The sequence below is a fragment of the Cornus florida genome, unplaced genomic scaffold, assembly GCF_030987335.1.
Source record: "Cornus florida cultivar Cherokee Brave unplaced genomic scaffold, ASM3098733v1 CherokeeBrave_3.0.0_Hap2_Chr08, whole genome shotgun sequence".
Classification (NCBI taxonomy): domain Eukaryota; kingdom Viridiplantae; phylum Streptophyta; class Magnoliopsida; order Cornales; family Cornaceae; genus Cornus; species Cornus florida.
Genome location: NW_026775578.1, coordinates 87,026,833 through 87,038,624, shown reverse-complemented (window position 1 = coordinate 87,038,624; position 11,792 = coordinate 87,026,833).

Here is an 11,792-nt window from a genome sequence, read left to right as displayed (position 1 = left end):
TATGAAACTGTAACACCCCCTACCTCCATTTGAGATGAAATCTCAAATCCCACCGAAATGAAATGGCTCCGAATCCGACGAAACTTCTAAGTTTTGTCGGGGACAACACGGTGAACAAGAATCCCAAAGAAGCCCCATCAAAATCACAACTTGACCTCAAACCCAAACTCAAGAAATGGCCAAAAATGGATTCTAATATGGGGGAAAGATGTGCGTCGTCAAGACAAGTATTAAATACAAAGGCACTACACCTTTTTACTAAAGGGAAGTGGCCGGAAAAGAAGAGAGAAGGGTGGTAGCCCCTTGGCTACCATGGCTGCCGGCTAAGAGAGAGGAGAGAGAGAAAAAAATCTCACTTTTCATCTACTAACCTTCTATTTATAGAAAAACCCTAAAAGTGTCCCGAACGGGCCCCACCGGTTCAGAAAAGTGGAATTTGGGCAGACGCGCTCAAACGGCAAAACTCTGTGTACGAAAAAGAACCGAAATGAGAAAACATGAACAGCGGAAGAAATGGCGTCGAAAACTAAGTCCCGAGCAGAGAGATATGCCCTAAATAAGTTTGGCGGTAACCGAGGTCAGAAACCCTGAAACTGGAGAAAAACAATCAGAAGGAAATTCCAAGAGTACATAACTCAACGAAAAGTGAAAATAAATTCCGTACGAGGATCCAGGCTCAAAACAAGGCTTTTTGCAATATCTTTCATTAATTGCACAATGGCTCCTCCAAAAAGTGAAAACTGCAGAACTGACCTAGAATGAAAAATACCCCTAGAAAAGGAAATGTTTCAGAATAATTGTGCATCCATGCCTCAATGGACACCGGGAGCAACCAGAGTACTTTACTGCAAAAATAAAGATACGTATTTCGTGGAAACCACTTAGAATGAAGATACATGAAGTTAAAAACCAACTCCGAGCACAAAAAGTGAAGTTATGCCAAAAAGTAACAAACGGGGAAAAGACAAAGTAGGGAAAAGGACGAAAAAGTGAATAGTATCCAAAAAGTGAAAATGTGGAAATGACGTGGTCCTCAAAGGAAGTTGTCAATCCAAGGAAAAGAATCTCGAATACCATCCCTGAGCACTTAAGATGACACTAGGTGACGAGAAACTGAACCCAAAAAGGAAAGATCAATGGAAAAAAAAAATATCCGTGAAAATCTAAGAGAAAGGAAAGGAAAGGAAATGACCGGGTCATTACAACTTTCCCACCTTAAAGGGATTTCGTCCCCGAAATACTGCCCCAACAAAACAAAAGACGAAATCAGGATAACTACAGTGTACATCACCGAGTATCGCACACAACATGCTACAAAAGCAATCCCAAAACTGAAGGACAACGTGCAAACCAATGTCATTAGCACCCACATGCTTGCGATAAGACAACCTCTCAAAGGAAAGTGACCACACGGCCACACAACAAGTCTGAACTCACACACAAAACCCAAGGTCAGACAAAGGAACGGAAGACAGCAACTGTAAACGTCCATCTTAACGAACCATCAAACGAATCTGAAAACAACCACCAAAGAACTCCAAGATATCCACGTATCAAATCAAGGTACTGAATAGAGACAACATGGCAGTATGAATAGTGACCAGAACCCGCCCACGGCGTACTCAAATGTGTGGTAACAATGACAGTGTTTAGTGCTCGCCCACACTTACTCGTCAGTAAGGTAGCATCGACGGCAACTAACACTCACCCGTAACACACAACTTTGTACAGTAGCGTGACAGTATAAGGCACTAATTCATAACTTGCCCCTCACTAAGTCTACCCGTGAACCTCTCGATACAAATGACATCAATGTCGCAAAATGATCATGACCAAAAGCAATGTGGGAACCAGGCATCTGTGAGAGTTGGAATATGGTCCAAAGATGTTCCAGACCATCCTGGCCAATCCCAAACTCTGACAACAATGTCATAGGCACCATTATACTTTAGGCCCCAAATCCTCAATACACCAACATCTCTAATGTCTCTAAATACTCCCATTGACAACATCAATCAAGAATCCAATGCCTGAAAGGAAAATCAAAACCTCCAGAAATCAAAATGAACCTCACTACAAGACGTTTCATCGAAAGTCCTACATATCTCCCTGAAACAGGTTAACTACAAGATTTGATGGCTCTCGTCGACTATCAATAATAATCAACCCTTTGCAATGGCACAAATCATTGTAAAATAGGGCTACTGGACGAATAAGTTGAACAACTGGGATTGCTGGTTTATGACAACTAAGGTTATAGAATTTGGTTGGTTTGTCACTAAAATTAGGAATTAAAGTTGCATAAAACAATAGTTTGCAAGAAATTTAGAGGGAAGAAATCTAAGTAGAGAGAACTAGGGAAGTGAATCCACGACCTACCCCATAAACATGCTAGAGAATGATTTACTTGGGAGAACAACATATACATATGACCATGGAATGCAACAACATAAAATTACTACATTACCTTTAAGAAATTCATGAAATCAATAGGCAAGAATAACCTATCAAAGTTTTACATGCTTTGACCACCTAAACTAAGATGCAGCCTTAGACATGCCCATTAAGCTAGAGATTATCAAACCCTTAATCACATAATAAAAACACATGAAGTTAGAAATCAAGAATAGTCTATCAAAGGAAGGCCCTAAGCTATAAACTATCAAACTTTTTAAACATCACGCCATTAAAACCATTCCACAACCTCATTTCCATTGTCATTATGAAAAAGCAAGCCATATAATCATGAGAAATTAGAATCTAAGACAAGACAATAGCTTTAACTTAATCATTTATAGAGATTAAAATTCATTACATCAAAATGAATGCTCTAGATTGTGAAATAACCACATATACACATTATTGCCCCCAAAATAAACCAAAACTAGAACATGCTTAGTAGAGAGGGCTTCATCACCTTCCTAGATAGGGAGTTAGTTGCCCATGGATGCAATAGAGGAAGGAGAAATGATCATCATCCCCACCATTTTTGCACCTCAAGGCCACAAAACACACAACCCTCTTACTTACAATATTTCTCTCTCTAAAACTTGTAAAACTAAGATATCAGATAATACAAGCCTCAAGCCCCTTATCTAGCAAAAAATATCCTCATTTTCCCTCCATTTTCGTGGCTCAACAACCCTAGGAGAAATCAGGACCACACAATGGGTCAAGGGGACAGCATTGGAAGAAATAATACAGCCCACGCACCTGTGTCTGTAGATCAGCGGGCGCCCACGCCTTCACAAGGACTCTGGCACTTTTAGCCGGCTCCCGCGGGTTCTGGGAGGGAGCCCGCGGGTGGTCTCGGTGGGGGCCCTCGAGGAACGGTGGGGCCCCGCAAAGTTACGAAGAATCTGCCATGTTTGGCAGGAGGCCGGGTCCTGGACGAGCGCTCGCGTGTCCTGGGCAGGCGCCCTCGGGTCCATGCTTCAGCCTTTCACCATTTCATCTTCTACTGCTTTTGGATTAATCCGTTGATGGGGTTCTTCTTCTTGGAACTTTTTGCATAGAGCGTCATGAGTTCCATGGATCCATGACTTGGTTCAAATGAATTTCCCCGGCAACGGGGTACTTTAATCTTCAAAAACTTATCAAAGTATCACTTTTAACTCTTTTTGGGGAACCAATCTGAAAATAGACAAAAGCATGCAATTAAGGCTAATATATGCAATATAATCAACTAATGGACTTAACTAATACAAATAAGGGTGCTTGAATATGCAATATTCGGCGCTTATCACACCCCCAAACTTACATTTTGCTAGTCCCATAGCAAAACCAAAAATGAAACTCTTGACAAAATGACAACATTTGAAATGCTATCAACATACATCAATCATGGAGCAAGAAAATACCTACAAAGCTCAATTGTAACTTGGAACAAACAAAAGAAATTGGAGATGGGATCATTAAGCAGACTACCTTGCATATATGAAGCCTTGATATAACAAAATGGCTAAACATATTTTTAAATCTCATGCATCAACATCATAGTCTATATAAACACTTTAATTGTCATCTCTTAATTAGAAATCAACTCTAACTTTAGAGAAAGTGAACTAGATTCCTAATATACGGCTTTTACCTTCTTTTTCCAATTTCAAAACACAAACTTCAAATTATTGAATTTCCCTTTAAAATGAGGTCTCTAAGGCATGATTTTATTCACAGTACAACTTTTGTTGCTTATTTTTTTTTTTTTTAATTTTTTATATAATTGATACGTATTATGGTTGTGCAATGCCGAAGTCCCTTAAGCTTTCTAACCAACCCATGTAACAAGCGTTAGGCCAGCAACTCCCAAACCGCATAGCCTTAGGGTGCTAAGTGTAGAGACACTCCTAGGGCTTAATAACTTGAATTGGCAAGGCTATGAACTCCAACGAACCATATTTATTTATTTATTATTTTTGTGAATGACCGTGCAATGCCTAAGTCCCTTAAACTTTCTAACCAACCCATGTAGCAAGCATTAGGCCAGCAACTCCCAAACCAGATGGCTTTAGGGTGCTAAGTGTAAAGACACTCCTAGGGCTTAATAACTCGAGTCAACAAGGCTACGAACTTAAACTAATCATTATCCTTATTCAAATTTATAGTATATTATTATTATTATTTTATTTTTATTTTTTTTTCATGCCAAAGATATCCATTCATTAGGGTCATCAATTCAAATCAACTGAGTCAAGGTCAAGGTCAATTAGGTTGCATGCCTCACAATTAAGTTTCCGGTGTGCATCTGTGCAGCGTGAAGCATAGAAGAGTATGAAATCCGAAAAAAATCTAATTGAAGCATTTATACAAACCAATTTGACTCCACATGATCATTTCAGATTTTTCTTTTATTTTCAAAACTATCATTTGCCTCTATACACAAAGTATTAAACATATACTTCAATCTCCAACAAGATCCAAGATTTCTCTATCATTGTTTTCCAAAAAAAATGATTTTTATTGCTTTAAATGTAATGTAATACCAAAAATGCAATAATGCACCCCCAAACTTGAATATCACATTGTCCTCAATAGGAGAAAACAAAGAATGAAAAGGGAAATGAAAAGAGGGTACAAATAGCAATAATACCAAGTGGAGTAGGGAATTCAGTGGCGGTGCAAAAATAAGCCACCTTGCGAATTCCAAGAACATGCCCCCAAACTTGATTTCAAAAACCTGTCAAAAGACATCTATACACAACAAGCATCATATGAAGCCAAATAAAGATGAATAGAAATAACTGTAATTTTATTTAAAAACTAAATATCCATGTAAAGCAGCAAAAGAATTGCAGTTATAAGTTCAAAAATAGGAACTGGAAAGTAAATGCCAAACGCAGCCCAAAATAAGTCAAAAAAGTACTACTAGAAAGCGAAATAGATACGAAAAGCATAAAATCAATTTATCATCGGATTAGAGGATGAGCCACCGGCGCCGCCTGGGGTGCGGTTAATTAAAGTTTGTAACATAGTCTGCAACGTCTTCTGTCCTTCCAGAGTCTCCTTAAGGGTGCCTTCAATGTTCCCAACTCGTATGTGAAGTGCATCAAAACGAGCGCTGAGAGAGTAATAGTTAGCACGGGTCATAGCAGGCGGAGGTGGCGCAATAGGGGCAGGATCAGCAGGAGCAGCTAAGGCCAGGGCAACAGGGACAATCGGAGCTCCCCAATCAAGCATATCACCTATACAGGCTTGATGGGTAGTCTTAAGCTGAACTGTGCTGGACTCCCAAACCCCAAGGTCAAAATCAAATACATCGGTCTTTTTCTCCTCATGACGGGGCGCTCTGAACCCTTAGTTCTTCAGGAGCCTGGTGACAAGATATGGGAATGGGAACGCCCAAGCGGTGGCATTATTTGACCTCAGCAAAATTAAGTCATTGTAGACCTTAAGAATTTGGTCCCAGAAAAGCTACGGGACGCAAAGCCATTACTCCTTCTCAGCAGCATAAAGGGTGTACAGGAAAACCCCTTTACGCTCAGAGTGCCAAGGGATGGGGAAAACATTCTTTGCAAGGACAGAGTCCACGAACCAGAGCCGGCACAGAAGGAATGATTTTTTTGTGCTTGTGGTTCGAGTGCCGGTATACTGGTTGTGGCAAATTTCTTCCACAATGTCAAACAATAGCCTATCTGGAGGAGCAACGTATAGACGCAGGCCTGCCCCATCCACCGGAGAGTCCATTGGACATGCCAAAGTCATGGCACGGTCCTCAATGTTGAATTCAAAGGTCAGGTCATCTATGGTGGTCTTAATGATGTTCGGCTCGGTACATGAATGGAACATGTTTTTGAAGAATTGGTAGACTATGCACGGATAGTAAGAGTGAGCGCATGGCTTGAATAGAGATTGGAGGCCACGGTTTGTCAATTCTTGAACCGCCTACACCGTTTTCGGATTGACTTCGAATCCGTTGTGGATGAAAAATTTGGCCTCGGTGGCAATGAGCCAATCCGCCCAATTCGGTGTGGGGGTTTCCCCAGTGGGTCCCTCGAAAGAATGAGCACACTTTGAAGAGGTTTTAGACGCCATTCAAATGAAGAAGTTGGCTTAGGAATTTTTACAAACACCTGGCGTGCACAAAAATTGGGAAGAGAGACAAAAGGGTATTAGAGATGTGAAAACCCCAAGATTTTGACCTACAAAAAACAAGCTACAACCGCCAAACAATCACCAATCCTCCAAATATACAATCCCGGCCTCCATTGATCCAAAAATTGAAAGAAAGAGAGAGAAAAGGACTTACCCAGTGGACTCTTGAGCACCTGCGGGCGCCTGCCCCCCTCCGCGGCATCTTTAAAACATGGATTTAAAAGCCTATGTTTTCATTCTAAACCTCTCCCTCCCTCTCTATCCTGCGACCCCAACTCCCTTCCTTCCCCTCTCAACCTTCCACTCTCACCCCAATCTCTTCCTCTCCCATCATCACTCACCTCAAAGAAAAAGGGGATTTGGAGGGCGCCCACGGGTGATAGGCGGGTGCCCGCGGCTGCACACTCCTTGCTATCCATTTTGGTGGGCGCCCGCAATACTGCTAGGCACACACTTTATTAAAGGGACTTTTGGCCTAACAGAGGCCGGGCAGGGGTCGAAAAATTCCTCAATTTGATTTTTAAGCTCCCATTGACCCCAGACACCTTGTAGAACCTGGGGAACAGGATTCGGAGTGGAATTGGAAACGCGATAGTCTAGAGATCCGAATGTCCTGTGATTTTTGGATTAGACGAGGAAAGTGCCGGAATGACCTTGAAAAACTCCGAAAATGGTACCGAGACCGTAAAATGACTAAGAAAACCACATATAACTTTTGGAATGCAATTTGAGAGAATTCTGTAAGAAGTCACAGTTGGGCTATCCTTAGCTAATTTCTGAAAAATCCTTGGCTAAGGCAACTTGAAGGAGAGGGAAGCTTGGAAGTTGAAAGAATTACTTCCCATGAGTGCTAAATTTAACGTCGATAGCTAGACGAACCTTGATTTCGCATTGGTCTTCATAAATCGGGTCCGTTAATAGGACTTTTTTGACTTTTCGGATCGGGACTATGCCATCAACATAAGGCTTAAGCCGTTGGCCATTAACCTTAAAGAGAGATCCATCGATAGGATCTCGGAGTTCAATTACACCATAAGGAAAGACGGAGATGATGACATATAGACTATCCCACCGTGAATGGAGTTTACCGGGAAAAAGTCTCAATCTAGAATTGAAGAGCTAAACCTTCTGTCCAGGGGCAAAAGACTTGTTGACAATGTGATTGTCATAGAATGCTTTAGTCTTTGCCTTATAGATTTTGGCACTTTCATATGCATCATTGCGAATTTCTCTTTGAGCTGCAATTTGCGATTAGAGTCGGCTTGTCTAAGATCAAAGTTGAACCTTTTTATGGCCCAATAAGTGCAGTGCTCTAACTTGACTGGGAGATGACAAGCTTTGCCAAAGGCAAGTCGATACGGTGACATGCCAATGAGCGCCTTATACGCTGTCCGGTAGGCCCAAAGCACATCGTTTAGTCTCAATGACCAATCTTTGCGGTCCGGACGAACCGTTTTTTCCAGGATATGCTTGATTTTCCGATTAGATACTTCCACTTGACCACTCGTTTGAGGGTGGTAAGGTGTGGCAACCTTATGAATGATGGAGTATTTAAGGAGGACAGATTTCAGATAATGATTTCTAAAATGAGATCCACCATTACTGATGAGTGCTCAGGGCATACCAAAACGACTAAAAATATTTGATTGAATGAACTTGACCACAACTTTATGATCATTGGTTTTGGTAGCCTCGGCCTCAACCTATTTAGACACATAATCCACCGCTACAAGAATATACTTATAGCCATAAGAAGATGGAAATGGTCCCATGAAGTTGATCCCCCACACATCGAAATTTTTTATGATTAAGATGGGAGTGAGGGGTATCATGTTTCTTCTAGACATGGAGGCAAGCTTTTGGTATTGCTCATAAGATTTATAGAAAGTGTAAGCATCCCGAAACAAGGAAGGCCAATAGAATCCGCTTTGAAAGACTTTGTCAGCGATCTTCTTGGCACTGAAGTGACCCCCACAAACAAGAGTGTGGCAGAAATTTAGGACACTTGTGAATTCATTTTTGGGAATGCATCTCCAGATGATTTGATCCAGGCAATACTTGAATAATTCTGGATCTTCCCAAAAGAAATGCTTGACTTGGGAGAAGAACCGATCTTTCTCTTGTTTTGACCATTTTGAGGGAATTTTTCCTACTGCGGGGTAGTTGACAATATCTATGAACCATGGAAGATTTGAATGAGAAATCTGAAATAGTTGCTCATCCGAAAAGGAATAGCGAACTGCGGCAAATTCAGAAGATTTCTCAATGATCAACCGAGAGAGATGGTCAGCGACAACATTGTCTATTCTTTTTTATCCCGAATTTCAATGTCAAAATCTTGAAGTAAAAGTATCCATCGAATTAGGCGAGGTTTGGTCTTTTTTTGGCGAGTAAATGCCTAAGAGCGGCATGGTCCGTAAAGACAACAACCTTGGATCCAAGAAGGTAAGAACATAATTTATCCAAGGCGTACACCACGGCTAGCAACTCTTTTTCTGTGGTAGTTTAATTCAACTAATCATCAGAAAGAATCTTGCTAGCATAATAGATAGCATGTGGTAGCTTGTCCACACGCTGGCCCAAAACCGCACCTAATGCATAATCGGATGCATCACACATGATCTCAAATGGAAGAGACTAGTTAGGCAGTTTCATGATTGGGGCTGATGAGAGAAGAGTACGGAGCTTCTTGAAAGCATCCAAATAGGCTTCATCAAAATTGAAAGGAATATCCTTGGTAAGAAGATTACACAAGGGCCAAGAGATTTTGCTAAAATCTTTGATGAAGTGGCGATAGAAGCCGGCATGACCAAGAAAGGAATGGATTTGTTGGACATAATTTGGAGGAGGAAGATTAGAGATCAATTCGACTTTAGCCTTGTCAACCTCGATTCCCCTTTTAGAGATAACATGTCCCAAGATAATGCCTTCTTGGACCATGAAATGGCTCTTTTCCCAACTTAGAATCAAATTTGTCTCCTTACATCTTTGAAGCGCAAGGGATATATTTTGGAGATAGGAGTCAAAGAAAGATCCAAAGACAGAGAAATCATCCATGAATACTTCCAAAATTTTTTCAACTATATCAAAAAATATGGACATCATGCACCTTTGGAAAGTTACCGGTGCATTACATAGCCCAAAGGGCATGCGCCTATATGTAAATGTTCCAAAGGGACATGTGAATGTGGTTTTCTCTTGATCTCGTGGATCAATTGCCACCTGGTTATAGCCGGAATAACCATCAAGGAAACAGTAGTAGCTTTGGCCGGTTAACCTCTCTAGGATTTGATTAATGAATGGGAGTGGGAAATGATCCTTCCTAGTGGTAGAATTTAGCTTTTGGTAGTCAATGCACATATGCCACCCGGTGGTAGTGCATTGTGGGACGAGCTCACCCGCTGAATTTTCAACAACGGTGAGACCGGATTTCTTGGAAACAACTTGAGTGGGGCTTACCCACTTGCTATCTGAGATTGGGTAGATGATTCCCATATCTAGTAGCTTGATCACTTCTTTCATGACCACTTCCTTCATGTTGGGATTCAACTGGCGCTGCACCTCTCTAGAAGGTTTAGCGTCGTCCTCCGTATGAATGCGATGCATGCAAATAGAAGGGTCAATTCCTTTCAAATCAGCCATTGCCTAGCCAATAGCTTCTTTGTGCTCTTGTAGCACCGCTAAAAGGCTATTTTCTTAGTCCTTTAAATGGTCCAAAGTAATGATGACTGGAAGAGTTTTGTTTATTCCAAGAAACACATACTTGAGGTGGACCGGGAGCAGCTTTAACTCAAGTTGTGGTGGAGATTTTAAGGAAGGGACCGGAGGAGTAGTGGACAGTTGAGGAAGTGGTTCTCTTAGCATTTTCCAATGAGGAAAGTCCATGATAGCACCAATGTCAAGCAAAAAATTTACTTCTTGGATGGCTTGGTCAATATCAAAGTTTGAGAAGTTGAAGTGAGACATGCAAGTTTCAAGAGGATTTATACTTAGAATGAAGGGGAATGAGTCTTCGACCACTTCATCTATCACATCAACAAGAAAATAATCATCCTCATCGGAAGGATGTTTGAGTTGTATGGAAGATATGGAGTTTGACTTGCATATTTCCAAAGGCAATGTCCATCACCCCAGTTCAGCAATTAATTGAAGCATTTGCCGTCGCTAAGAATGGCCAACCAAGGATCATGGGAATATGTTTCTTTGGATCATGGACTGGTTCCGTGTCAAGAACCACAAAGTCTACCAGGAAGTAGAATTTGTCCACTTTGATTATGACATCTTCAAGAATGCTTCGTGGGTGCTTGACTAATCTGTCAGCAAGCTGCAAGACCACGGAGGTTGGCTTTAGATCTCCCAACCCAAGTTATAAGTAAACTGAATATGGGATCAAGTTCACACTAGCTCTCAAGTCAAGGAGGGCCCTCTCTATTTTGTTGTCACCTATGACACACGAGATAGTTGGGGTGCCCGGATCCTTATACTTTGGAGGAGCACTGTGTTGAATGATTGCACTCACATTTTCAGTTAATCTTACCTTCTTTGGCAAATGATTTTTGGAAGTGCGTTTCTGAGTGCACAAATCCTTGAGAAATTTTGTATAAAGAAGGATTTGCTTCATAGCATCTAAGAGAGGCAAGTTGATTTTTTACTTTCTTGAAGACTTTCCACATGTCTTGAATTTTACAATTTTTGTTCCCAAAATGTGTTGACTCTTAAAGACGTTGAGGAAACGGAGCCTTAGGCTCATAAGAAGTCTCCACATTTGGGGTAACAAGCTTGGAAGTTTCAGCATTAGACTTTGGATTTTTAGGAGTGAGATTTGGATTAGAAGAGCGGAGATTTGGATCTCTAGGAGGAAGAATTTTGTCATCGTTTCTTCCATCGACCTTGTTATCCATAACTTGACCACTCCGAAAGGTGGTGATTACTTGGACTTATTCATGAGTAGGCTCACTCGGAAGAGGGGCTTCGTTAATCACATGCATCCCTCTAGGATTCTCAAATAGTTGAGCGGGAAGTTTCCCCTTATCTCTTTGAAGAAGTTGGTTGATTGAAGTAGCTATTTGTCCTACTTGATTCTCAAGTTTAGCTATCGACTGAGTATGAGAATGAACCATTTGGAGAGTGGGCTACAATGATGTCAAGAGTTGCTTATTGGATTCCAACATTTGCTTGTTTAGAGATTCCATCATTTGCTT